This window comes from Podarcis vaucheri (assembly GCF_965113315.1).
Source record: "Podarcis vaucheri genome assembly, chromosome: 10".
Lineage (NCBI taxonomy): Eukaryota > Metazoa > Chordata > Lepidosauria > Squamata > Lacertidae > Podarcis > Podarcis vaucheri.
The window spans coordinates 46,268,379-46,295,539 of NC_138748.1; the positions used below are offsets into that span (position 1 = coordinate 46,268,379).

The window sequence follows — 27,161 nt, forward strand, 5'->3', positions numbered from 1 at the left end:
CTCTGTTCCGGCTCCGAAGCCCCCTTGGCCAGAAAAAAAAAGGAAACAGAAAAGACAACGGCCGAGGCTGGGGCCGGAATTAATCCCTTGCCGTTGCAATCCTCTGGCCTGCCCTTTCCTCCTCCTTAGTGATGCGGCTGCGGTAGCGACGGCCGCGAAGCCCGGCAGTCTCCGCCTGGCTCTGCCTTGCCCGGCTGCGTTCGGCTCCCGGTGTCTCTTGGTGGTGTGGGTTTTGGCGAGGAGAGGGTGGTCGGAGCCGGGAACTGCTTCCGAGGAGGGGCGTGCGGGCCAGGCACGCGCCTTCCCTCTCTCTCCCCCCTCTCTCTCACACACGCACGCACCCGGCGCGCGCGCGCGCACACACACACACACACAGCCAGAGCACCCCTCTCCCTCCTTCTCTCTTTCTCTTTCTCGTTCAGTTCCAGCCCTCCCATCAGCAATCGCTGGGAATTTGAATGAAGAGTAGTCCTCAGCTGCCTGCTCCTCCTCCTCCTCCTCCTCCTCCTCCTCCTGCTCGATCTCTCGTTGGGATGCAAACCCTGAACTTGGAGCAGCATCGCTTGCAAAGGAGCAGGTATGTGCGTTTTGGGGGCCACCCCTCTCCAAGCGGCAGCCACAATGATGCGGGGTGTGCGCGGTCTCCATTCTAGCTGGCTGCTTTTGTGTTGCATTTTAATAAAGCATTCCCCCCCCCCAGCTAGCTTCCCCCTCCCTCTTTCCCTGCCTTCTCTCCATTCTTTAGGGCTTAAACTGGAGAAGGCAAATGAGGTGCATGTGGGTGAGTGTGGATGGTTGGGGTGGGGGGACTACAGGTGAAGGAAGATCAGGGGTTGGGAGAAAAAATACCGATGTGAATGATGGATTTGCCTTGGATGTTTCTCTCTCCTCCGCCCCCCTCCATTTCCCCAGCTTCGAGTTCTGAAGAGATCTTAAGCCTGCTGTGTGCAGCTGTGCTTGGCTGGATATCTTATCCCGGCCCCTGCAAGAGCATTAGCAGCAGGAGGGAGGGGTAGGTTTCAATTTTTTCATTTGCAACCATGGTGGTGGCAGCGGCGGCATCGGCCAGGCGGAGGCAACAGGAGGAGAATCCCATCCCTGCATCCTTCTCCCTCCGCTTCTCTGTCATCATAGTAAACTTTTGGCAGGGGCTCTTTGCAGAGACTGGCAGGGAGGTGCGTGGGCTTTGAGTTTTGGGGGATGTAGGTGGAAGCGAGTCTGCTGCTGGTTGTGGGGAAAGGGCTGGTGGATTGGCTTGGCTGGGTGCAGAAGAACCTCTCCCCCTCCCTCTTTCTCTGTGCTTGTGTGCCTTGCATCGAAGAGATTAGGGCTGATGCATCTGTGTAGGCTGATTAAGATTTGTCCATTTGCACAGGAGGAGAACCTTTGTGTGGGCATTGCACGGGAGACTTGCACGCATGTTCAACTTGCGAGTGGGCTGTCCGTGCATGTGTGCTGTTTGTGTGTCTTCTCTTTCCGTTCGGTGGAAACAGGTGGCTCTGTGGATTTCATACTGAAGCAGCATCCTGCTTGGGGGCATGGGAACCCCGAAAAGAACTAGATCAGGAGAAGCAGGTGGACAGTTGAATCACACCCTCACCCTGGGGTGTACAGAGCAAAGCTTACTGGGGCTAGTTAGTAAGACAGAGCCTTAGTCTTCGAGCCAGAGAGCAGTGTAAATCAAAAAGACGGCAGCCGTCGATATGCTCAGGACCTGCTGTGTGTACACTTCCATGTGCCCATGCACATGCATGCTTTCATACATGTATGTGAAAGTGCTGATTTTGGCATATATGCAGGGCAGATGGATGCATGTCAAATATTCTGGTAGTTAAGGAATGGTGCCTACTACGTATGTAGATTTGCACAGGTGTATGTTAAAGGGAATCCTTTAATAGAGCCACATTTGTAGGCTCCTATATGAAGAATGAGAATGCAATTCTTCCATCCAATAGATTTTTAATTAGGCAGGTAAGCTCCTATATGAAGAATGAGAATGCAATTCTTCCATCCAATAGATTTTTAATTAGGCAGGTAGGATTTGATCAGAGACAGAGATGGTAGTGCATGCTATGATTTTTGTGTGTGAAGGCATGTATATCTGTTTATAACTGTGCAGGGCTGAGAAGCCGTTGCTCCAGATATGGTAAGCCCCAACTGCAATGGGTTACGTTAGCCAAACACTTTGATATGCACCAGAAGACAAAAGGAGTGGATGGGAGTTGGGATGCCCTGTTTGCCCGAGCATTATGCTCCCACCGCGGCACCGTATTCCAGCACTCGTACTGTCGAGGTCTCCAATGAACGGCCCCTCCTGGTGAGTCCAGGAAAAGTGCAGCTTAACAGCACGGCTAGCATTTTCAAGCAAAGCTTCATTTGCATGGAATATGCATTATTTAAATGGAGCCCCCCCCATCTCTCTATGCTTCCCACTAGCAGTTCATATAGCAGGAAGGCCAGGTGATGAAGCTGCAGGAGATAGAGGTTGCGATGGAGATACGATAGGAACTGAGAGAAGGAAGAAAGAGCAGGCTGCAGCGATCCCCATTGTCTTGGCTTGCTTAAGAGCAGCAGCACCAGAAACATGGGAAATCTCATAGGACTGAAAGTCAAAGGAAGGGGTCCAATAACAGTGTCCTGTTGATGTATAGGTGTTTTTTTTTTTGGGGGGGGACATAGCAAGCCTTATACTGGGTCCATCTTGCTCAGTCTTGTCTACATTGACTAGCAGTGGCTAGCCACAATTTCATGCACAAATCCTTCTTAGCGGTACTTGGAAATACTGGGGGTTGGACCTGAGACCTTCTGCATGCAAAGGAGATGCTCTACCACTGAGAGATAGTCCTTCTTCCAGAACTCTGTCTTCTGTTGTTTTACTTGAAGCTAAATAACATGAGCTTGTTAACAAAAAATCGGTGGATCCAATTAAGGACAACATAGTTTTGTGCCAGTTCACTAAAAATATGATTGGCTTTCTAAACAGAATGTCTGAAACTGGGTAAACATTGGCATGCAAATGTTGATGATCCCAGACAAATATTTCCCCCCCAAAGTCAAAACATTTTGGGATTTGCTGGTGAATGTTGACTGTCGCCTGGATATGAATGCCAGCAACCACTTGTGTCTGTCTGACAAGTAGTGTAAATACATACATTTATTTTGAGGAATTCACAAAGTTAATGTGGGATTGTCAGCATACACATGTGAATGCTAATATTCACCAACATTTGAACATACATTAAAACAACTTTTCAATTAATAGCTGTGCTACATTCATCTCAATTCCAAACATGTTTCTTTGGAAGTAAGTCACCCCTTCAGGATTTGCTTTCATATAAGATTGCAGCATGAGTGAAAGTAGCCTGGGGAAAAATTAATAGGTGCATCAGAGTTGGCTGCATCAGAATGTATTTAGCAAATTTAGAGTCACTGTCTGCTGGAGCGAATGTTAGGGGTCTAGAAGATCTGGATTCAATCATCTGTTCTGCCATGGTCGTGTTGGGAAACAGAAGATATTGCCCTCTCTCAGCTTCTGATCCCCTACTGTAAAACGAGAGCAACAATCACCTCTTACAGTATTGATTAAAATGGAGAAGGAGTTCTTAAGATACAGGTGAATAAATAATAAAAACAGACAGAACTTGCTGGTGGCAACTATAATAAAACCACCAAAGAGTTGCAGAATTGCATGCTCAGACCTGTCAGAACCTTCTATGGGCTACGCCAGGGTAGATTTACTATGGAAATTAAATGAGGCTATTTCATAAGAACTTAAGAACCTGCTAGATCACAGCAAAGGCTACTCTGGCTCAGCATCTCTGTTTACCACAATGGCCAACCAGGTGCCTAGGAGAAGCCCAGACAGGATAGGTAGGCAATAGTTCTCTCTCCTGCTCTCTTCTTTGGTAGTCAGAGATGTACCTAGGCTTCCTTACACCCTTGGCAAGGAGATGCATCAGTGCAGAGAGGTGCAATTTTTGCAGTTCCTGGGCCTGCACCCTCGGTGGAGGCCAACCTGGCTGACCTCTAAGTGCACCCCTGTTGGTAGCTGGTATTCAGAGGCAGGCTGCCTCTGATTCCAGAAGAAGTAGAGTCATCATCACTAGTAGCTCCACTACTCCTTTGCAAAAGAGAGCCACTCTTTGGAAAAGAATTTGCAAGCTTGTGGAGAGCTTGGAAACTAAAGACAGCAACTGTACCAGGAAAGGTGGTGCCATTTGCTCCTGGCTCAGTCCGTGGCATCTTCAGTTCTGAGAACCAGCCAGCAGGTTGTTGGGAAAGATCTCTGTCTGAGACCCTGGAACGTCACTGCCAGTCAGAGTTACCAATACTGGGCTAGATGGAGAACAGTGTGAGCTGGTGTAAGGCACCTTCCTATGTTCCAGTTCATGGTAGCTGACAAATCCAGAGTTATGTGTTTCTCATTGCAATGATAGTTGCATTGCGATGGTACCTTGGCAAGCGCTTGCATGTTAACTCAATGTGTTAACATTTGAAGTTTGTGCCCTGCCTTTCTTCTGGGGACCACAGACAACCTTTGAGTGTCTCGCTCATGGCTATCCAGCAAGCTTCACAGCAGAGCAAGGATTTGTAGTTGGGTTCTTCACTTCCAAGCCAAATCTTTAGCTCTTGTTTGCCATTCATACTCGAAAGCCCTATGGAATTGATGGAGGTTTTCAGACTTTTGCCTTCAAGGAACCTCTTTCCCCCCTCTTCACATCAGCCTGCCTGCTGTAGAACTCCAGCATGTTGCAGAGGATTTTGGATCTTCTTCTAGAGGAAATCATCTTCTTGCATACTTATGAGGGCAGGCCTGGTGTCGGCAAACAGCACCCCTGAGCAGCTCTCAGCATGTAACCGCAGCCCAGGGCATTGTGGGAAATTAAAATGGCTGCTCCCTCTGGGGTTCTGGGAACTATCATTTTAATTTCACGCAATCCCCAGAGTGATGCTTAGTATTTTGGGGGTGCTGAGGGATATATAGAATGTTTCCTCTGTCAGAGCACTGTTGCTGCACCAGAGGACACTTTGCTGATGGTACCTCAAACCTGATGTGGTCTGGCTATTTGGGGGCCTCATTGCTGCCCCATGTTACCTGAAAGTCTGACCTACTATGCTTCTGAATAGTAGTTGTTGGGAACCACAGGAGGTGAGAGTGTTGTGTTCAGGTTGTGCTTGTGGGCTTCCCATAGGCATCTGGTTGGCCACTGTGAGAACAAGATGCTAGACTTGATGGACCACTGGCTTGATCCAGCAAGGCTCTTCTTACCTCCTTACGTTAATGCTCTGGAAGGAAGTCCTAGAATGTCTTTCAGGGATGCTCACCTGCCATAATGGATCTCTTTGTTGCAGAATGCCTGATAACCATCTGAGGGATGGTTTAACTGAAAATCCCTGTGCATTTGGTGAAAAGAAACCATTGAGTCTTGTGGTGCATAAATGTGAACATTGCCAGAGGATGGATAGAAATCATGTGCTACATATCAGCAGGCGTTATTTGAATACAAATGGAAGTGGAATAGATAAAACGTACATTCTTCTTGAGTAAGGTATTTCTCAGCCAGAAAGGTCACGTCACCAGAAAGTCTTGGCTTTCTTGGAGTTGGTGTTTACCAGTGAAACCTTAGCACTCATGGAATGATACATAATATATTGGAGGAGTTAGTGGTGATTCTTCTGTTGGATAAATGATATGTTTTGCTCATATGGATGAACTGTGAGTTGCTATTTACTGCTGTTGTTATAGTATTGTTGGTTGCTCTAGTATTTATTATTAAGGAATGCTTGAGAAACATGTACAGTTCTCCAAGCACTACCATGTCTCAAAATATAAGGCAGCCCCTGTCTGCACACATGCAATCTAATAAGCACAGTGCAAAAGGAAAAAGGGATGAGGAGGGATGAGGAAAGCAAGCATTGGGGCAGCTGCTTCTTCAATGGCTGATGGAAGTGACCAGATTAGTCCCCCCCCTTGCCACGATGAGCTTCCTGAAAGACAGCTTTCTACTGGCCCTGGATTTTGGGGTTGTTGGCAGATGCCAGGGTGTTCTCCCTTCAACACAGTTGTTTGCCCTGAGGTATGAACAGAGATTGGGGAGTTGGAATGTTGTCAGGGTAACTGGGTGTGAGGTGACAGGAAAATAGAGTTTTGAGCAGGGTGTTCTGGGAAGAAGAAGAAGAAGAAAGACTGGGATCCATCTTGGGCAGGCTGGCTGCACTACTGTGGGAGACATGCCCCTCTTGAAATGACCATGCTGTAAGATCTGTACTCCCTCCATGCAGACTGAAGGTGTAAATACAGTGGGTGAATAAACCATATTTCTTAAATCTAAAAAAACACACAAACAACAACAACCCCCCCCCACAGTTGTTCTTGAGCAGCAATAACTCATTGTGCGGAATGGAGTATTGATTTATTTAAAACAATATCCCATTGCCCCTCATCCTTCTGCATTTCAGGGTGGTGTATGCTCAGTAATCATAACAAAGATATAATAATAATGTAATTTTAAGTGAGTGGTTCTGTGGTTTTATTTTGATTATTATTATGAATATTGTTGTATATATCTGTTATGAACACATCTCCTTTCCCTAGTTATGGAAAAGAAGGCTGTATGAACAAACCTGTCTTTCTGTGGGAAGAATTAATCTCCCTCCCCTAGATTTGGGAAACCAGCATACAAAGCCCTTCCCTCTATCTATACTATGTCTCTGGACAATTCACTAACTTTCAGCCATGAGTTCCATCTGTCATTAAGACAAGCATAATCTCTCCTCCTTGGTGAGCGTGCAGACAGACAAGGCAAAGCTTGGAGCAATTTGCACATTAAAAATCCTCCACAAATAAATGAGAATCTAAATAGGTAGGTGGTTAAGCTTTAGGGAACAACTTTGTCCTTTATTTATTTCAGTGGAGGGTGAGAGAGTTTTCTCTGGATTGTTTGTTCCTGTTTCTAAAAGAAAAAGTGTTGAAGCATTGACATGGACGGTGATGGCTGATGATATTTGGAAGCCTTGTTCTTATGGCTGTCTCATCATCATCTGATGGGAGGACGTTCCACAGGGCGGGTGCCACTACCGAGAAGGCCCTCTGTCTGGTTCCCTGTAGCTTTGCTTCTCGCAATGAGGGAACCACCAGAAGGCCCTCGGTGCTGGACCTCAGTGTGTGGGCAGAATGATGGCCAGTATACCTGAAGAAGTGTCTCCACTCCCATCATTCTGCCCTTTCAGGACTGGTGTTATATGGTCTTGACAGCCACTCCCAGTCATCAATCTCGCTGCTGCCTTCTGGATTAGTTATAGTTTCTGGGTCACCTTCAAAGGTAGCCCCATGTAGAGTGCATTGCAGTAGTCCAAGCAGGAGATAACTAGAGCATGCACCACTCTGGTGAGACAGTCTGTGGGCAGGTAGGGTCTCAGCCTGCATCTCAGCCTGTAGCTGCTGCAGTCAAAGTCTGTGCAGCCTCCCAATTGCATTTTCCTGTGCTTAGGTCATCGTGAGGATCCACCAGCATGCACAGAATTGGTCCATCATTGCAAATGCCACAAAAGAGAAGCTTGCCATGGTGTGCCATATCCCAGTTGAATGTAGATGGTTAATATAAACTTCATTCTTTCTTGCAGAATTTGGAATGCAAAAGATTTCATAAATGCAGTTGCCAGATCACTGACTGGACCAGGAATTTAATTTTGGCTAGTAGGGAACACTTCTTTGTCGCAGGACTAACTAATCCTACCAGTTATGCAGAGAGACAGAGAGTGTTTGTTCAAAATGATGCCAGGATGTGCCTTGAGTTGGGAGGGAAGCAACATCGTTGGTCAAGGTTGGAAAGGAGCCGTCCTTGAATTAGGGGAGAAGGTTGGCAGAATCATCATGGAATATTCTTGCCCCACCTTATGACTTCTACCAATTTTAACCAAAATGTGCCTCTGGCAGCATTCTAAAAATAGGAGCTAACATAAAATATCACAGTATTTCATGAATCGGGTGTGGGAAGAAATATGAATCTTTCTTCTCTCTCTCTCTCTCTCTCTCTCTCTCTCTCTCTCTCTAAAAAATACTTTTTTCTACTTAGTAAATACCATGAGATTTGTACATTCATAGTAGATGTACATTTTGTATGTTTAGAGTAAAATGTCTGCTTATAGCAATATGTATTAGCGTAAGAAGGCTCTCTCTGCAGCCTTTACAATTGCAGCACTAGAAGGAAGGGAACGCCTGCTTGCAACTTCTTGAAAACCTCTCCCCTTCACCAGGCAGCAGCCAGTTCAATAGGTTGCCCTTACTTTGCCACTGTGAAGAAAGAAGCCTGAAAGCCAAGCCCTTGTGGCTTCTAGCAGCAATGATTGACCATCAAGCCCAGCCAAATTTTGGTGGACCCCAAGGAATCTGCTTTCCAGTGAAGTATCTGCATGCGGACTCTTTGTGGAGCCTCAGTGTCATCATAGTGCACTTCTGTCTGGACCCCTGAAAAACTTCCCAGGGAATTTGGAGGGCAGAGCACTAATTTATTGTTGCTGTGCTGTGTTGCTACAGGGAACTGTATATGCTTTGATTTCATGGTGGTTATATTTGTTTTGCTATGAAAACTGTTACAGATTTAATTTTTTTTTAAACCCACAATGTTTTCAATGAAGACTTTGGAGTCAGGTGCTCAGGAGACCTGTTAAGAATTCCTGTTTCTGCTTCCTGCGCTCTTTGTGTGGCCAGAGTACAAGCTGTTTCTCTGCCAGGTTGCCATGTCTCCATTTCTGCCTGTAAAAATGGGAATAATAATTTGGCTCCTTCACAGGGATCTTCCCTAAGCAAAGAGGCCTTAATGTTTTTGCTGTGCAGAATGCATTATACAAATGAGGGCCACTTGAGTATCTAGGGAGAGAATATCGAGAAGCGAATTTTCTGATGGTGATGTCAGGACACTGTAATATTTGCATGTTGACAAAATTCCATGATTCACAGAAGGCTGCTGATCAGGAGAGGGAACTGTTGAGCTTATAAGGGTTCTATCAAACCATGTTTGACATGGAAATGAATGAACTCAAATTAATTTCAGTGGGCATGCTCCGGGTATGGCTAGAATTGGATACGACCCATACTCATGGGTTAGAGAGTAGGTCTATCTAACCTTCCTGATTGGTAGAGGCTCTCCAAGCCTACGATCTCAAGAGGAGGTACTTTTTTTTAAAGATTCCATGTTCTTATAACTGTGGAACAAGTATTATTTGGCACATGTAACAGTACCAGTTCTGTGGATTGAAGCAGTCGAATGGGCACATACGGAGTAAGGCAAACCCACAAGGAAACTGCTTCCAGCAATGTATTCCTGTTAGCAGCCGTGCTCCCAGTTTGCATCGGCTGCCTGTTCTTTTCCAGGTACATATTGAGAAATGCACTGACTTTAACCCATCATATGCTAAGCACCTTGGGTCCTGTTGGCATGTAATCTGGATGCCATCGTTCTTGCCACCTCTATTTCAGTGGCTGCTTCTATTGGGCAATGACAGGACACCAAATAGCCACATTAGACCATGTGGGCAGATGACAAGGAATGAATGGCATGGATACATTATTACATTTTCCATGTAATATAGAAATGTAGTCTTAGACCCAGCATACGTTTTAGAGATCACCTTCTGCTTTGTGCTCTATTAAGATCCATCACCTTGTTAATCTGGCTGGCCACTGTGAGAGCAAGATGGGCTTCTGGTCTGATTCAGCAGGGTGCATCTTAAGTTCTTATCTTAATACCGTCTATGCATCTGATTTAGATAAGGGCACAAAGAGAGGCTTCTCAGACAGTCGATGTCCTATTATGGCACCGGGTCCCACAACAAAGTCACCAAAGCCTGAGCATCTTTTGAAAGCACTGTAAGATGGGCTGTTTTGGGTTGGTTTATGGGGTTCATGGCTAGGTCAGCACAGGATGAACCTGAAGATTTAAATTATAAGTTAATTATGATATTGTTCTGTTTTGCCATGTCTGTTTGGTTGCGTTTCTTTCATTCCTTATTTCAAGATTCAAGATGGAACATTTACTTTTCCAAATAAAAAGACATGGTAATTTGTGGACAAGTTTCTGCAGGCCACAGGTGACTAGGCAGGTTGTCCATAGCATCTCAGCAGTAGACATCAGATCTCTGAAATCAGATGCAAACTCCATTGTGGGTGCTGGGCCAGCTCTGTTGTTAGGTGGAGTGAAGCAGCCACTGCAGGCAGCAGATGTTGGGGCACAGTGGCAGCAGCTATTCCTTCTGAACCCCATCCCAGTTGTTCCCCTTTGTTGGAGGAGACAGCTGTGCATGCCACATGGCTTGCCTTGGGCTTCCTAGCCAGCTCAGGTGCAGTTGGTTGAAGTAAGATTCAGTTCCCACAGTCCAGTTGTCTCCTGTATGTGGAATGTGGGCCGGCACCATCTTGTCCTTCTCCTCAGGCAACAAAATGTCTTGGTCTGGCCCTGTGTGCACATTTTAAGTTGTGATGTTTCATATAGGAAAATATGACTAAAGAACGAATTGAAAACCTGAACTTATTGATCTGATTGTGCCTGTGTTGGTGGCAACTTGTGTGGAGGACGAGTCATGGCCTTTCTTACCATGGCTATAATAAGGGGCCCTTCCATAGTTCCTTATGTGCGTAGACATAAGCAAAGCAGATATTTTCATGGACCCAGGAATCAGTACATGTCGTTTCTACCTCCTTAGACAAATTGCCTAATGCCTTTGGTGTTTCACTGAGGCAAATCCACCCACTAGCCTCATTAATTATGGCTGCAATTAATGAAACTGTCCTTTTTTGTTGTCGTGCAGCACCATCACACTGTACATGCTGAGTTTCAGAAGGCTGGGGCATCTCATGTGGATGAGGATGCTGGAGGAGGCAACATAACTCCAAAGTATTCCTCCTCCCCACATGTGGTGTTTGAATGCCTGAATAATGCTAAGTAATTCTTAATTCTGTTTTAGAGAGTGTATTTTTGTCTTTGCATGTTGCACATCTGGATTACGTAGCCCATTATTGGTCTAGGTTAGCCTTGTCTCTGTCTGACACCTGCCTTTCCTGTCAGAGACAGCAGGAGAGATACTGTCGCTCCTAGGATAAGGGCCTCTGCTTGAAGACGAGGGGAGGGGAAGCACTCTTCAGTTCTATTCCCCAGTGTCAAATGTATGTAATGAGGTGTCTCTGTATGACAATATCCAGAGACATTCTGTCTGGTGCCTGGAGGTAATAGTTCCTCTGTATACTGTTCTGGTGAGACTAGGCTCAGAAAATTGTATTCGACTCTGGGCGCCCTGCAAGCGCAGAGATGTTGACAAATTGGAAGGAATTCAGAGAAGAGCAACAGGAATGATTAAGGGGCTGCAGAGATTGATTTATGAGGGAAGATTAAAAGAGCTAAATATGTATAGCTTGGCTAAACGATGACATGATAATGGCCTACTAGTATTTGAAAGGTGTAAAACACTAAGGAGGGAGAATTATTTCAGGTGGTGCTCAGTGGTATATATATATATATATATGCAGGTTTTGGTGTCTTCGGGTGTCTTCCCGTGTAAGAGTCGGGGTGTCTGTGCGACGTTTCGACGAGGTCTCACTCGTCATCTTCAGGCTGGTGCTTTCTCGTCGAAACGAGACCTCGTCGAAACGTCGCACAGACACCCCGACTCTTACACGGGAAGACACCCGAAGACACCAAAACCTGCATTCCTGTACCCGTGAAAATCTACGAAAGCAAATATATATATATATAATATATATATAATATTTGTTTCCTACGAAAACAAATATATATATATATATATATATATATATATATATATATATATATCAGGAGAACAGGATGTAACAAAGGAGCCAGGGAGGAATTTTGACTGTGGCTCATGGGAAAGCAGTTCTCTATAGCACGGCACCCTGGGGGTGTGAGATGGTGAAGTCAAGGGTAATCTAGCGTGGAAGGAGAATCAAACAGGCTCTTGGCTAAGGATTGGCAATGTGTGACCTGGGATTTTTTCATTTTACTTTCACAGTGGTAGAAATTCTCTAGGACTGTACCTGCACGGCAGATTCTCATGCTCTTGGGGTCTCACCTCCAGCCCTTTCAGTTTAGCATTCTCAGTGGGAGAGGACCGGGGGAGCAGGAGAATATTTGAAGTGGTGCAACTCTCTTTAAGGTTTTGTTATAAGGTGATGGCTTTCCTACTTGCAGACAGTTTAGCACTGGATGTTAAGATGAACGACGAAGTCCTTAGAAGTGCTGGGCATCCCATGCACCCATGAAATGGAACTTGGCACCTGGTAAGAATTTGGCAGTCTGGAAATTTTGCTTTGCACCTTCCCTCCCAAAACAGAAAAGCAAAGGCTTTAGCCCTCATAGAAATAAACAATGCTAGCATTAAAATGTGGAGGGCTGAGGAGATAATGTTAGAAACTGCTGCCATAGAACTTGGAACTGCAAGAGCTGGAGGCCTGGCCCCCCTCAGGTACAGATGGCTCATGGGCTTTGATAATAACAGGAGATTAGCTCAGAAATGCTAATAGTCTGACAATGGGATTGTAAAGTCAAGGAGGCAGAGGAGGTTAGAGAAGGATTTGTCCTGCCGGAGAAAATTTAGTGCTGGGACAGCAGGTTCAGTGGGTAGGGATGAGGATTTCACAGGGATTAGCTCAGGCATAGGCCAACTCAGCCCTCCAGATGTTTTGGGACTACAGCTCCCATCATCCCTAGCTAACAGGACCAGTGGTCAGGGATGAGGGGAGTTGTAGTCCCAAAACATCTGGAGGGCCGAGTTTGCCTATGCCTGGATCAGCTCCTGCACACTGGAACAGGGCTGAAGTATATTAGGAGAGCTGAAAGGTTTTGGGGGTGACAGATACTTTTGGAAAGAAGTGGGGACTGGGAATGGTCTGTTGGACTGGTTGTTGGTGGCTGCTCCTCTTGATGATTCCATTCCTCAGAATTGCAGTGCAGGTTGACTGTCACCAAAGGGCCAGAGGAACTGTACTTACTTTATTGTATCTTCTGGTCTTTGTTTTCACCAGAAGGCACTCAAAGCAATGTACAGTACATCAGTCCCAGGCATCCATGTTGTGGTCCTCCAGGTTTGTCCAAATAGTCCTGGACATGGTCTAAAAAACCCTTCCTGTTGTAAACTGCAGATTGGGGAACAGCTACATAGCTCTCCTGTTTTGTTTAACATTCTGCCTGACATGTCACTGATTTCTGACACTTTAGATGGTCCTAAAACGTATTGCCCTACTGTTGATTTTGATCTTCCCCCGTGGCCCAGTATGCTCTTTTGCTTTTTATTTTAAACACACAGTATTGGGCTTTGACAAGAAGGCGTCCTATTTATAAAGCTCTGCTTACTACTTATTCTTGCATGGATCACACAACTGCTTGACCTTTTGGGGTTTATACAAATGTCAAGTGCAATGGAGTTCCAATATTTTATCTGAGACGCTGCCATAACTGTTACATAACATATCTGCTAGGATATACTTGGATAAATTCATGCCCAAATTGCAAATTGGAGAGAGCTCTCACAACCAGTTAAGGGGTGGGTCAAACATTTAAGAAGCAAGGGAAACAGATCAGGCAAGGGCCAATTGCTGAATATAAATTCACTAGCAATTTATAACTGGAGTTCTCCAGAGCCGGCAGCCACACTCCTTTGGCAAGCGTTCTGCAAGTCAAACCAAAAGGCCATCTGAGAGGCAGGCTTATGTGTTGGCCTGATTCTGTGCCATAGCCAGGACACACTCAAACTTCATGGCCGCCTGGGCACAACAGCCACATACCCTTCGTCTGCCACAGGTTGGCCACCCCCAGTCTGCAGCCTCTCTGTCATGGAGTTCACTCGGGTTGAAATTTGAGTCTACAGTGGATTATTGCTGCTTGCTGAAGCGACTGGTATACAGTGTATGTTGTTGACAGCTCTCATTGTGCTTTTAGTGGCATCTTGCTGCCTGGTTCAGTTGACTTGAGGCTGGACCAGTAGTTTGGTGTGTGAAAGCAAGTGAGCAGGCAAAACAATTCTGCACGAAAGTGGCTATGGATGTAAGGTCACTTTAGCCATCCCTACAGTCTGTGGAACGCGGGTGGCGCTGTGGGTTAAACCACAGAGCCTAGGACTTGCCAATCAGAAGGTCGGTGGTTCGAATCCCTGCAACGGGGTGAGCTCCCATTGCTCGGTCCCCAGTGGCGTAGCGTGGGGGGTGCCAGGGGTGCCAGCCGCACCGGGCGCAACTTCTGGGGGGGCGCGCTCGCTGCCTCCGGAGTCGCCGAAGAGCCTTGGGCGCAGGCTGTAGCTGGCAGCGGCTCTCAGCGCTCGCCGCGGTCCCCGCGCGTCAGGGCCACGGAGGGCGCGCCAGGCAGCCTCTCCTCACCGACGGGCAGCGTTCGCCTGCGGGGCTCGGTCAGCGCGCTGGGCTGGCCGCGTGGAGTCGCCGAGGAGCCGCCGCCGCCTGCCATGCCGCCCTGGCTGCTTCAACCGCGTCCGACAGCCGGCTCGAGGCTCCTTCCGGCCGGGTCTCCCGACGGGGCGCTGCGGGCGGAGGCTCCGGCACCAAGCGCCACGCCGCCCAGGCTCGGGTCGCTGTCTGGATGCGCGCAGCCCGCCAAACGCGCCATCGGCGGCGCTCTAGTGCCTGTGCGCCAAGACCGCCCACCTGCCCCGACGGGGCCCCCCCACCCACGCCGGAGGCCGGCCGACGCACTGGCCCCAGAGCCGCCCCCTCCCCGCGCCAGAAAGAAGCCCCCTCCCCGCGCCAGAAAGAAGCCGCGTCGGGACTAGCCGGGCCGGGGAGACTGAGAAGGCTGCGCCGTGACGCCCAAAGACGCGCGTCTTGGCGTATTAATGACCATGGTTAGGTGTTAGGGGGCGCAAATTACTTGCCTTGCCCCGGGTTAGGGGGCGCAAATTACTTGCCTTGCCCCGGGTGCTGATAACCCACGCTACGCCGCTGTCGGTCCCTGCTCCTGTCCACCTAGCAGTTCGAAAGCACGTCAAAGTGCAAGTAGGAAGTTCCAGCGGGAAGGTAAATGGCGTCTCCGTGTGCTGCTCTGGTTCACCAGAAGCGGCTTAGTCATGCTGGCCACATGACCCGGAAGCTGTACGCAGGCTCCCTCGGCCAATAAGGCGAGATGAGCGCTGCAACCCCAGAGTCGGCCACGACTGGACCTAATGGTCAGGGGTCCCTTTACCTTTACACAGTTACAAAGGCATGCAGAGCCCAGGCCCTCGAGTAGGTAGATTGAGAACATTGCCAGCTCTTGCAGTTCCAGCTGAGCTTTTGTCTCTCTCTCTGGCATTTCCCCAGCAGGTGCAAAGTTCTAACTTTAATCGGCTTTTCCCAGTGCCCTGCTTTTCCTGTGATACGATTCTAGTTTTATGTCAATATGGCCCTGGAAAACCAATATGTTCCTGCCCTTTCAACTTAGCTTTCCCCCGTGCCCTTTTTGTTAAGTTTTACTCCGTAAGTTTGGAAGCCCTGAATGTGAGACTGAACCTGTCTAAATCCTGTGGGGTGGCAAGGCAAAGCTCAGGTGGGGTGTAAGAAAAGGTAAGGCAGGTTTAAGGTTGGATGCAAGGCACAGGGAGTGCTCTGGGGGACACAGGGCTCTGAGGTTGCTCCAGCAAGGAGCAAACTGAAACTGAGCCCTTAGAGAGGAGTAGGAGCAGGTACAGCTCACCCTCTGTGCCCTTCTCCTTCAGGTTCACAGTCCTCATCTCCATCACCTGATGAAGAGGAACTGTGACTTCTGGTCCTCTGACACCCTACTCAGCAACAACAGCAAAAAGAAGATGATGGAATTTCACCTAAATCAGTGGGTCCCAGCTTGTTTTTGGTCTGCAACTCCCATCACCCCTAGCTAGCAAGACCAGTGATCAGGGATGATGGGAATTGTAGTCCAAAAGCAGCTGGAAACCCAAGTTTGGGAAACATTGACCTAAACACTTCCTTTCCTCAGCACAGGGCATCTAAGTCGAGGTAGACCTAAAGCTCATGTGGGGTTTTTATAAGGCTTGTGTAATCTTGGAATCCTACTTTTCAATTTTCTTGGAAAAAAGCAACTTTCCAGCCCACAATTTTATGGAAACATGCACTAATACCTATGGTGAACTTAAAAACTATTTGGCAAAACCTGGATTGGCTGTGCTTCTCAAGTAGTTTGGGGAGGGGAGAAGCCTCTGGCATAAGATTTCTCACGTTTCGGGTAAATGCTTCTAGAAAACCACTTCAGGAAAAAAAACCTTTAATAATTAACAGTTGAAAAAAGGTGCACTAGGTCCATGTAAATGGTATGTGGAGTGTGCTAAATATGTATATTTCTCAAAACTCCCATGATATGCTTCCCACAAATTTGAGCCGGGTTGGCTTTTTTCCTGGTTGTGATACTGTGATATTGTGATATACCTGGGATTGTCCTATTACTTTTAACAGAATTTGCATTATGTATTTAGCTTTGTGATGCAAGATTAATGCCCAGCATGCAGGAGGATCTCATGCTGGCAGCGGCAGAAGAGAGCAACATTGCATAGATTTGAAGGCTACAGCAGATGGGACGTTTGGGAATCAGGATCAAGGACAAAATCAATGATACAGAGAGACCAATAAAGGGAAGAGATTGTTTGGTTGAGGTGGGAAGTCTCTCTCTGGCTTGGGAGAAGCACGTTTGCCTTTGAAACTTGTGAGATGAAGTAAGTTCATACAGAATCACATGCTTATTAGATCAGTGCAGAAGATGGTGAAGAAAGGCTTGCTAGAGGTGGCTAAGGAAACATTCAGCTGAACATCAATGAGTGTGAAAGCCATAGCTGTGGGCTGGGATTCTCCAGCTTGCAGAGGGTGTTAGACACGCAATTCCTATTGAAATGAATGAAGGCTGAGTGGTTAGCTAGCCAGCTTTGAAAACTGCAAGCTAGAGCTTAGAAAAGATTAGAGGACTGAGTCTGCTTGCTAGTGTCAATTGCCTGAGCACATATTTTGAGTTTGCTTCACTGGCTTCCTTTTCCGCTTTGCACTGAAGACATCCACCTCGTTCTTGCCTTCATTGCTTTTTCTTCTTCTAGCTTTTCAATGTTGTATTTTCTGTTACCCTCTCTCCATCATTTCATACTCCCTTAGCTTGACTATATTAGCCTTCCTGGGCTGGGGGGTTTCCCCCAGACACTTAAGCTCTTCTCCCATCTCTTTTTATTTTTAATCCAAGCATCTGCAGCAAACTTATTACTCTGGCAAAGGTTTCCCTTTAACATTAATACTCCATCAGTTTTACCTAAACAAAGACAACATAAAGGTGTACACATGACACTCCCATGGGTACCAGTGACCTAGAGCAGGAGTGGGAAGAAGCAGGTCTAGATCTAATGGTAGATCTCTGGGTGATTAGCAGTAGATTAAGGATTTCTGACTCTCAGTTGTTTAGAAAAAGCAGCAAAATGACTCTCCCTATCCTAAAATTATACTGCTAAAATGAAGAAAGTTTGGGGAAACCAGGAGCGGAAACCAGGAACATATGAGCTCTGTACAGTTCTTGTACTCAAAATAAATTTCTGGGATCAGAATACTTTAATTGTAAGTGTGTGTCTTTTGTATCATGCTCTAGTTGATGGATTTTAGGGCTCTATTAGAAAAAAACAAAACAAAACAGTAGATCCCACAAGCCTAAAGGAGGAACGGATGACTCTGCCAATTTTGGCTTTCAAAGTTTCTCATTTTTCCAGTGTTAAATTCAGTTATCCACATTTCCATAGGAATTTGCAGTTTTGTTTTGTATTTTTTAAAATAGCTCCTTTTGAAACTTCACCAGCTTTTTAATGCAAATTTCTCAAAATACACACATTTTGGTATGCAGTTTTGACTAATACTGTATATACATTTCCCCGAGCATTTTCCATAATAAAATGGTTTTTTTGTATATGGTTTTTTTTACCAATATAAGCATTTTTACTGCACACTTCCACCTAGCATATGCAGTTTCGTACATATAGCTTGGTTGGAGAACTGCATCTCAAAATTCAAACAAGTGTAAATTTCAAAGGACAGCCATGTTCCAGTTCACATATTTGTTTCAAAAGTGCAAATTAGGTAGTTTGCATTAAAATGCAAACAAAGATGAGTTTCTTCTCCATCCCCTACTTAAGGTCTGTTTGCACCTCACTAGCTCCCCTGTGCCCCCAAACCAACACCTTCAAACTCCTCGGGCCCTTGGATGGCAGGATCAAGTTGTCTCAGGGCTGTAAGAAGATGTGAAGGGCTCTCTCTAGGCCATCCTTGGTCTCCCCCCCCCCCCGAACCAGTAGAGAACCTTCCTTGGGGCTGTGGAAAAAGATTTAGGATTCAGTGCTTCTGCACAGCCATTGCATCCAAAGTAAGCTTTCATTTTTAAAACTCGCATCATTTTGAATCATATCCATGCCATTGCAGAGTTGGAAAGCTATCCATTGAGTCTCTGAATCTGTCAGGTTATCCTGAGGGAGAGAACCTGTAAATAAAGCACCCCTTCTAAATTCCTGGTTGAAATTCTCCCGAAAATGGGTTCCCCATTTCCAAAACCTCTTTTCAAAGCTTTTTCTGTAGTTCTACTGCTATTTCATTGGAAGTTTATGGAGATTCAGGACCTGGAACTTGGGTTTCTGCCAAACGTAGTAGAGGAAGGATGTTTCGCTCCCTCCCCATGGAAACACAACTGGAAACCCTAGCTGGAAGAAAAAATGGGTGATGAGGGAATGGAACACAAGGGAGAAGTGGTGGGTGGGAGAAGGATTATGAAATTGTCTCCCTTCCAGATCATGCCGCCTCCACTCTGGATGTTTTTGTGAATATCTAGGTTCCTAGACACAGATATCCTTCACTTCAAGGATAGACAGACAATAGTTATGTGTGTTTGCTTTTTAAATTGAAACTGATATGAACAGACAAGTGGTTTCCCAGACCCACACATTTCTTTAGTCATACGTTCATCTCTGGTCAAACAAGCATTTCAGGTTTTTGAACCACATACCTTAAAACCTGTGATGATACTGGGATTAGTGGGCAGCAACACAGCAAGCATGCCTCCATCATGGTATCTTCAGTCTGAAAAATCTACCTTCTGCCCCAGAGGCCTTTCTCTAATGCAAGCTACCTCAGCTAGGTGACTTTCAAATGTTGGTGGTCTACAACTCCATGGTCTTCTCCAACCATGTCGATAGGAGTTGTAGTCCACCAGCTGCAGCAGGCTGTATTGGAGAAGGCTGCACTAATGTTTCACTTGTGTTTCCTTTAGTTAAGGCCCATTGCTTTGTGTCTTGTTTACAGTGGATTAGAGAGAAGCATTATTTGCTAAAGATATTTGAAAAAATGCCAATATAACTTGCACATGTTGTAATTTTCTTTCCTCTTGATTGAACATGTTTGGTTTACAAGATGGTAACTTCATGTAAAACAAGCAAGAACTTTATGAAGGTAAAGACTAGGAGGAGGTTAGAATAAAAAAGGTTGCATTGAAATAAAGCAGGGGTCCCAATCAGTCCCAATCAGCCTAGCCCACAGCCAAGGATGTTGGGAATTGTAGTCCAACATCATTTGGAGAACCACAGATTCTCCACCCTTGAAATAAAGACTCAAAACATATAGCACAACCCCACCAAAATGAGGCATGTGTAAATGCCTCTGATTTCATTGGAAGGGGTTAGAGCACATGCTTAATTTAATAGCTAGGACTGATTGGGCCTCAACCTTGAGTTGTGACTATAGTTCCTAAGCTAAGGCTGTATCTGGTACTGCAATAGACTTCCATGCATGCCAATGATGCCATGGTACTTTCTCTTCTTCTCCTGTCCCCTCTGGCTCCTTGCACACCCTCAGGATCAGCCATGGAGGCTTGGAGGACCCTGCACATTTTTGTAGAGATGGTGTAGGAGGAAGAGAGGAAACAAGTCCTGTTGCATGGGCAGAGCTCTGTATAGAACTCCGATTTTCCAGATTCCCAGTTCTGTAAAAAAATCTCTAGCGCATTGTTGTTTCCTCACTCTTCTCCAAGTCCCTACAATAGTACTAACTGGGTCTGGTTTGCTTTGGATGACAGATTACAGGAGACTCATGGGATTTTTAAAATGTTTGATTTATTTACAAATATGCAAGCAGTGTACAAGGGAAGGCAAACAGTCTGTTTCTATCTGTCTTTTTCTTGCTGGGTGATTCCACGCCCCACTCCAAAGCTTCATTTTTAAAATCTCAGTTTATCTCTCCCCTCCCCTCAAACACAACAACATGCAGCCGTTCACCTCAATGACAGCTGGCCTTCGCGTCTGTTTGTTTTTCCTTGATCCATATTATGGACTAATGATGGGCTCCCACTGTAATTTTTGAAATCAAAGCCTTTATCACTTGCTATCCAAGGTCAGGCAAGAACCTTAAGGCACCAGTGGCTTTTCCTTCACTTGCCTCAAAGCAAGTTAAAAAAGGCTCAACAGGATTAGAGGGTGGTTGGGTGGGGGGGGAAAGGCAGATTGGAAAAATCGATTCGTTGGGCTCTGGGAGAGCCAGACTCAGCTTGGTTGCTTTCAATCCCTTTTTGAAGGATCTTAGCTAACTAGAAATTCTTAGTTGAACAGGCTAGAAATTAAAACAGCAGTGAATAAAAGAACCGGGGTTAAAATTGCAGGAATTTCCACATTCGGGTTGAAAATGAGAAGAGGGATGATGCAGTAAATTAATTAGGTTTGTGAGAGTAGTCCTTATTGCCTCCTAAGTAGAGGTGCAGAAGAGGTGTTACAGGACTACATCTCTGTCTCTGAAAATTGGTCGTGCTAATTGAGGCTGATGGGAGTTGGAGTCCAACATATCTGGAGGGCCACAGGTTCCCCACCCCTGCTCTGAAGGAACTTTTGTTATTTGTTTGGTTGGCCAAAACCATCCATACACTATCAGAATATAGTGGGTGGGTGGGGCAGATTGTGGCCAGATGAGCACCTTCCAGGTGCAAAACGATGATGGGCAACTTCAAGGTTGCCACTCTTCGCTCTTCTTCCTTGGGGTTCTTTTCGTTATGTTTAAACCAAGTCTAGACCAGACAAGCCCCTCAAACAGTAAAGTGCTTCCAAAAGAGAACTGTCCCCTTTAAAGTAGGTCATATGGCTACCCTACCCCTCATTCTACTGAGAGTTAGCATCATCATTAATTGTGCAAACCTAATTTTCTTGTATGTGCTTGAATCTGCCCCACAAAAGTCTGGAGGTAAACTAAGAATAGGGAAGGAAGGTTGGGATTTTGCTTGCGCGCCTACTCAGCTCTAAGACATTTTAAAGGCCAAGCTTTTTCCTGCCTGTCCACTCTTTGCTAGTCTTGCAATATTTTAGAGGCACCAGAAGACACGGGTTATGTTTCATTACCAGTGGCCTTTGCTAACCAAAGAGGTGTTCCTGCTTCTTCTTTTTTTAAGGTTTATTTTATTTATATGGAAATCTACTAGGGGTCTGTTTTTAAGCCTAGCAAGTTGTTTTTTATACAGTATGCTGTTTTAAACCGATAAGGCTAGTAGTATACAAATCTCCAAAAAGCAAAATAAATAAAATGAGTCAGTTTCCCTTTTGGATTCCATTTCCCTTCAGAATTTTTGGATAAATAAAGCAGCACATCTCTTAATCTGCAGTAATAACCTCTGGCCCAGGCCGTCCACTGCAATGTTCCTTATTCCTTCAGCATAAGGAAGCAGCATAAGGAATCGTCTTTTTATATTATTATTGCCAGGAGAAATGCAGCTTGTGCTGGAAAGCAGCAAACAGCAAAGAGTCCACAGTAGTATCAGCAACTGTTCCTTTATCTTGCAGGTCAAGCATCTATGATGCTTTTTTGGGGGAGGTGTGCAGGCTTCTCATTAGCTGTTGTAAAGCAAAACTGGTGCAGTGTGGATCTTGATCTAAGCTCTTTGAAGCAAAGTGTTTCTTTGTGCCTACATTAAAGAGCTCCAGATGAGGTTGCTGATCTTTCTGCCACTCGCTGAACAGCCTTAGGCATTTAGGGGCGAGGAGAAAAGGATGATCCCGTTTGGAGACAGAATGAATGTCGCATGTAGCTGGAGTGGAGTCTGTTGGATCTGCTATTGTGCCTCACCTGCCAGAGAGGAACCAAGCTGCAGCTCCCAGAACCCATTGCTCTGGCCCGGTGCGCCTTGGCACCTTAAGCAAGCATTCTCGTGTGTTCCTGAGAGCAGCAAAGCTCTGCTGGCACATGCCAAGGTGTGAGGCGACACTCCAGAGTTGCCAGAGGCACACTTTCCTTTCCATATGCTGCACAGATATTCCATGACTTGTTGGTAGTGTCTTTTTTTTTTGGCCTTTCCTTTTTTTATTAGCTGCAAAGCTCCGATGCACACAAAAGCAAAACGCTGAGATCACTGTTCCCGAGACAGGCACAAAATGTGCAGGTATTGCACATGACCGTGTGACTCTCTGCCAATAGAACAGAGACCTGTGGCACCTTATTATGGCGTAAGTGTTTGTGGATGATGCATCTGATGAAGTGGCTGGTGTGCCCCCCCCCATAATTTTTTTATTGAGTTTCATACAAATATAACACATACTGTAAAACAAATAAGACAGAGAAAAATGATGAAAAAATAAAACAAATAAAACTAGTAAAAACAACAAATATAACAACAAACACGTAAATAACACAAATAAAATAATTAGTTAAACTTCCAACCTCATAAACATATTATTTGACTTCCTCTGGTCCCTTCCATCTGAGTTTCCTTGTATCTGAATGTAGCAGATTTCCACTACCATTATTAAAACACAATATTCCAGTTATAAGCTAATTTCTTAACTTTTCTTAACGTTCTAAATCTCATTTATTTAACTAACTCCTAATTTAATCCTAGGCCTGTTTAGTACTTTCAGGTAACTTCTAATTTTTAATATTACAATATTTATTCAAATAGTCTTTAAATTTCTTCCAATCGGTGTGTTTTTCCACCCCTGCCCCATACCTGCTGTGTTATAGAGGGGTGCCAACTTGAATAAAATATTGGGGGACATAGTGGCGTAGCGTGGGGGGTGGCAAGGGGCCATTGCCCCAGGCACACAACCTGGGGGATGGTGCGTGAACTATGTGCCACCCGCAGAGATCCCCATCACACCCTGCCTGGCTCTGGCAGCGAGGGCAGCCAATGAGTCTTGAACCCTCAGTGAATTAGGGACTTCCCCTGCATGCAAAGACGGGCTTTGGCAGATTGAATGGACGAGACCAATAGCGGGTCCTATGGACAAGAAGGTGGTTCCTGCACGTGCTGCAGAGGGAAGTGAGGGATAGATGGGGCTTCTCAACCTGGGAAGGTAGCCCATCTAGGAGGAGGAGAACTCTGATCCTAAACCTCTGTTGCCTTCTGGGATATTTTTGGGAGAAGAAAAGGCTCAGGAGTAAACTCTATACAAATCTGGAGTGGAGTTCCTAAAACAGTTGGATGACGCCTTGGACTCCTCCGTCTGGCAACTCTTGCAACCACGCTGATGCCAAATGTATTGCTGTATTGCATCATTTTAACAAGTTACACATAGTTATATATCATTCCTTGCTTACTGCTAGTGTTAAGTTCAAAGACCTGGGAGAAGCTACTGTTTATAAGACGGGAAGGAAGAAATAGAACATCACCAAAAACATTTCAGAGTATTTGTTCCAGATTTCACATTCCTCTGGGAGACGCCCTTGATTATCAGTCATGGATTTGAAATGCTCAAAGGTGTTTAGATATTTCACTTTGTGATGGTGAAGGAAGCCTTTAACACTGATTGGCTGAACTGCTGTGATGGCTCGGGGAATGTTTAACTGCTTGGGGAACAAAACAGCTTGCAGTCTAGTTCCTGTGAGGGATGGACTAGTTGTCCATATGTTCAGGGTTAAGTAGTCTGAGAACTGGGAAGAGATCCTGGCCTGTAGGAAAGCTAAGGCTTTCAGAACCCGGGGGGAGTGGGGAGGAGGTGCAGACTAGGCAAAGGACTGAAAAGGAGCAGCTGGAGGGAAAAATAAATTGCGAATGAGACTTGAGGTGACAGGGAACTGAGGCAAAAAGGGGCTAATAAGTAGAGATGACTGGAAACAAGCTGTGGTGGCTCAGGAAAACATGCTGCAAAGGCGGGGTGAGAATTAAAAGCCCAAGAATTCTTCTCTGGATCAGATTTCTGTGCTAGTAGGGACTGATGGGAGTTGTAGCCCAAAATATTTGGAAGGCACCGGGCTGGATGTTGGTGTTTGATGTTTTATGAGGATAATTTCATTCTCCTCTGCTGTGATTTGTACGCTGTTCTTTGTTCCATTGCGTTTTGTGAGCCACTCTGAAAGCTTAGACTGAAGAGCAGCTAATAAACAATTTAAATAAATAAAGGGCAGGAGGGAGCCGAGAGGCCACAAGAGTCTGAATTGGCGATGTAATTGAAACAAATAAATAAAAATAGGGGTTGCTAGGCTGTAGTTTCTACTGTCACTGCAGCATTGTGTGCTAGCAACCCTAAGGGAGCGATGAAGGCCAAGAAGCAGTGGCCTATGTGTAGGAGAGTTTGTTTGTGTGTGCGCACACGCTGAATTTCACACATTGATATGAACTAGCCAACCAGTACTTTGGTTGCAGGCAACTACCGCTGTGCTTCGCATTCAGAAACCCTCAAAACTTTTTGAGTCTGTGTCAGAGAGGGATGGGAAGCTGTTGCAATCTCCCTGTGGTTAACTAAATCAGAGCAAATGCTGACAGCTCCACTTGTCAAGTTCATTTTTTGTTATTCCAGGGGCCAGCCCAGCCGTAAGAAAACAGGGAGTGAGTTGAGCAGCCTTCCATCTTATAACCTTCTTCTTTGCCTATAGCAAAAACGGCAACAGCGTGTATAGTCCTCACAGCCTCCATCCTGTATCTTTATCTGAACGGGTTGAGGGCCAAGGAGAAGGACTGAGGGGTTAGGGATGCTGGTGAATTCCAACAGAAACAGGAGTAAAAATTGCTGGTGTCTGCTGATTTGGCTCAAATATGCTCAGGATTTGCTGCTGATACTGTTGCTTTCAGTCTGCAAACAGTGAATGATTGATTACCTCCCCCTACCAAACAGCTGCATTGTGTTATGGCTTCCCCCAGGGAATCCTGGGTACTGTAGTTTGTTAAGGGTGTTGAGACACCCTATACCCTTTCTTTACAGAGGTGCAATTCCCAGAATTCCATTGGAAGAGAGAGAGATTGTTAAGCCATTCTGGGTATTGGCCATGACTGCTAAAGTGGTATAATAGCGCTTTAAATGGTCTATGCCACCTATTGGTAGCTTGGCCACCATTTTGAATCTTGCATAGTGCCCAGGCACTGGGAGAAAAATGGTGGTAAAAAGAGGCAGAGAATATTTGAAGGATGTTATGCAAAGTACCCCCTTTTGCTGGGTGGGGAAAATCTGGGGAGTTTTTTTTGGGGGGGGATCAGAAGATGAGAAATGTCAGCTAACAGGCATGGAAATGACAGCACTTGCCCATGTAATTTAGTCATTTAGCCACATAGTTGCTTGTGCTCTCTTTGCCCGAAGCAACCCAGTTGCATCTCAGTCGGTGCTGCCCTTTGCATCTTCTCTCTCACTGAAGGGGATTTGCATGTGCGAAGGGGGGAAGGGCGCAGCTTGATTATTTTTAACATTGTGCATTATTATCTCCGTTATTAAGGCAACCTCTGCCTCACATGCTAATTAAGATTCAAGGATGTTAATTTAATCGGGAATTCGGGCAGAGACCACACAGAATCAGCTGGATTAAGTTAACCTCGTGGACTATTTAATGTGTCTCCTAGAGGGACACTTTGGAGTAATGAGAATCCATCTTGAATGGCAATCAGGGACTCGCTCCTGTTTTAAGAGGAGGAGGCCTGGAATAGCCAGCCAGGCACTTTGAAATGCAGAGGCAGAATTGTGCTTGGAAACTCTGGCCGGAAGGGCTATATGAGGGCTGAAGTGTGTGAATGGCAGGGGCTGAGCTGTGGTCCAGGATTAATCTTTCAAAATACTGAGGGCTTCTGGCGAGAAGTGAAACGTATTCAAAAGTGGGATGTAATGATAGTCAATTTGGATGGACGCAGCCTTGTTGCCAAAATCCTGTCCCCCAGACGGACGTGGTCTTTCTGCATTTTTGCAGTGTATCCAGTCCTACCAGTGCTGGACACATTTTCCAGGACTTGGCCAGACTCTATATAATAAAAATAATGTTGTTATCCCCTTTACTGCTTCTGGTCCCATAGGCCAAAATATTATAGTTATATTTCAAATATTTATCTCCCCCGCCCCTTTTGACCACAACTGGTATTCAGGGTTGCTTTTCACAAAATAGTTAAAATAATAAAACCAGAAAATATCGTATCCGTAAAAGAACCACCAGCAGCCAATAAAAATGGTGTAAACACATTTAATAATAAACAGGAGATAAAAAGCAGTTCGGAGCAGTTCCAGCAGCCATCAAAACAGAACAAAAGGAACAGCCAACTCAAACTAACAATAAACTACAAAAAGCCCCACACCATGATAAAAACTCTACAAAATTGATTCTGATCTTGAATGAATTAATCATCATCACCATGAAATCTGACACTGAACGGAAATATGGTATAGTTTATTTTTTTGGAGGATTAGACTTGGGGACTTCCTGCTACGGTTGTAGCAAGTTAAAGGGCAGCAGATCACAGTTGGACAATTATGAGCCCTTGAAGAGATGCGTTGATCAGAGCTGAAACTCCTGGGCTTTGGCTCCATATGAAGGCAGCTTCTTGCATACAGATACAGATGCTAAGATAGAAGTCCAGTGTCAAATGGGAGCCAAATGGGTCAACCTGTCCTGTCCTTTTAAAGGGGTTTATCCTTGTATGGCCACTTTTAATCACAAACTCTTTTGTGGTGTTGCTTGAAGAGTTAAAAAAAAGCAAAGCTGGTGTTGCTGGAAGTCACCCTTTGGGATGGGGGCAGGGTAATGGTGAGAGAATTGATTCAGCTGTGTGTTTAAATATTAACCAAAAAAAGTTGCTTTTTTTCTGTGGTCAGCATGTCAAATGGATGAAATGTGTGTAGGGCCTTTGCTTCCATCAAACAGAGACATTCTGAAAGGAATCTTAAGCAGAAATTTGAGTTCTTCTCTTGAAATTGTTTCTGGGGAAAGCCCAGAAAGGGTTGGG

General features: G+C 45.5%; 1 protein-coding gene across 3 annotated transcripts in view; it reads left to right on the forward strand.

Moving 5' to 3' along the window:
* The first annotated feature begins 350 nt into the window (after positions 1 to 350).
* ELFN2 (extracellular leucine rich repeat and fibronectin type III domain containing 2) overlaps positions 351 to 27,161 on the forward strand; it is a 139,444-nt gene continuing 112,633 nt past the window's right edge. Inside the window, exons 1-2 of one of the 3 annotated variants that reach the window (XM_082241415.1) lie at positions 351 to 577; positions 913 to 1,012. The gene's annotated coding sequence lies outside the window, so the exon portion shown is untranslated. Of the gene's footprint in view, positions 578 to 912; positions 1,013 to 1,105; positions 1,176 to 27,161 lie in introns of those variants that run through there. The other 2 variants (XM_082241414.1, XM_082241416.1) reach the window with 2 other exon arrangements.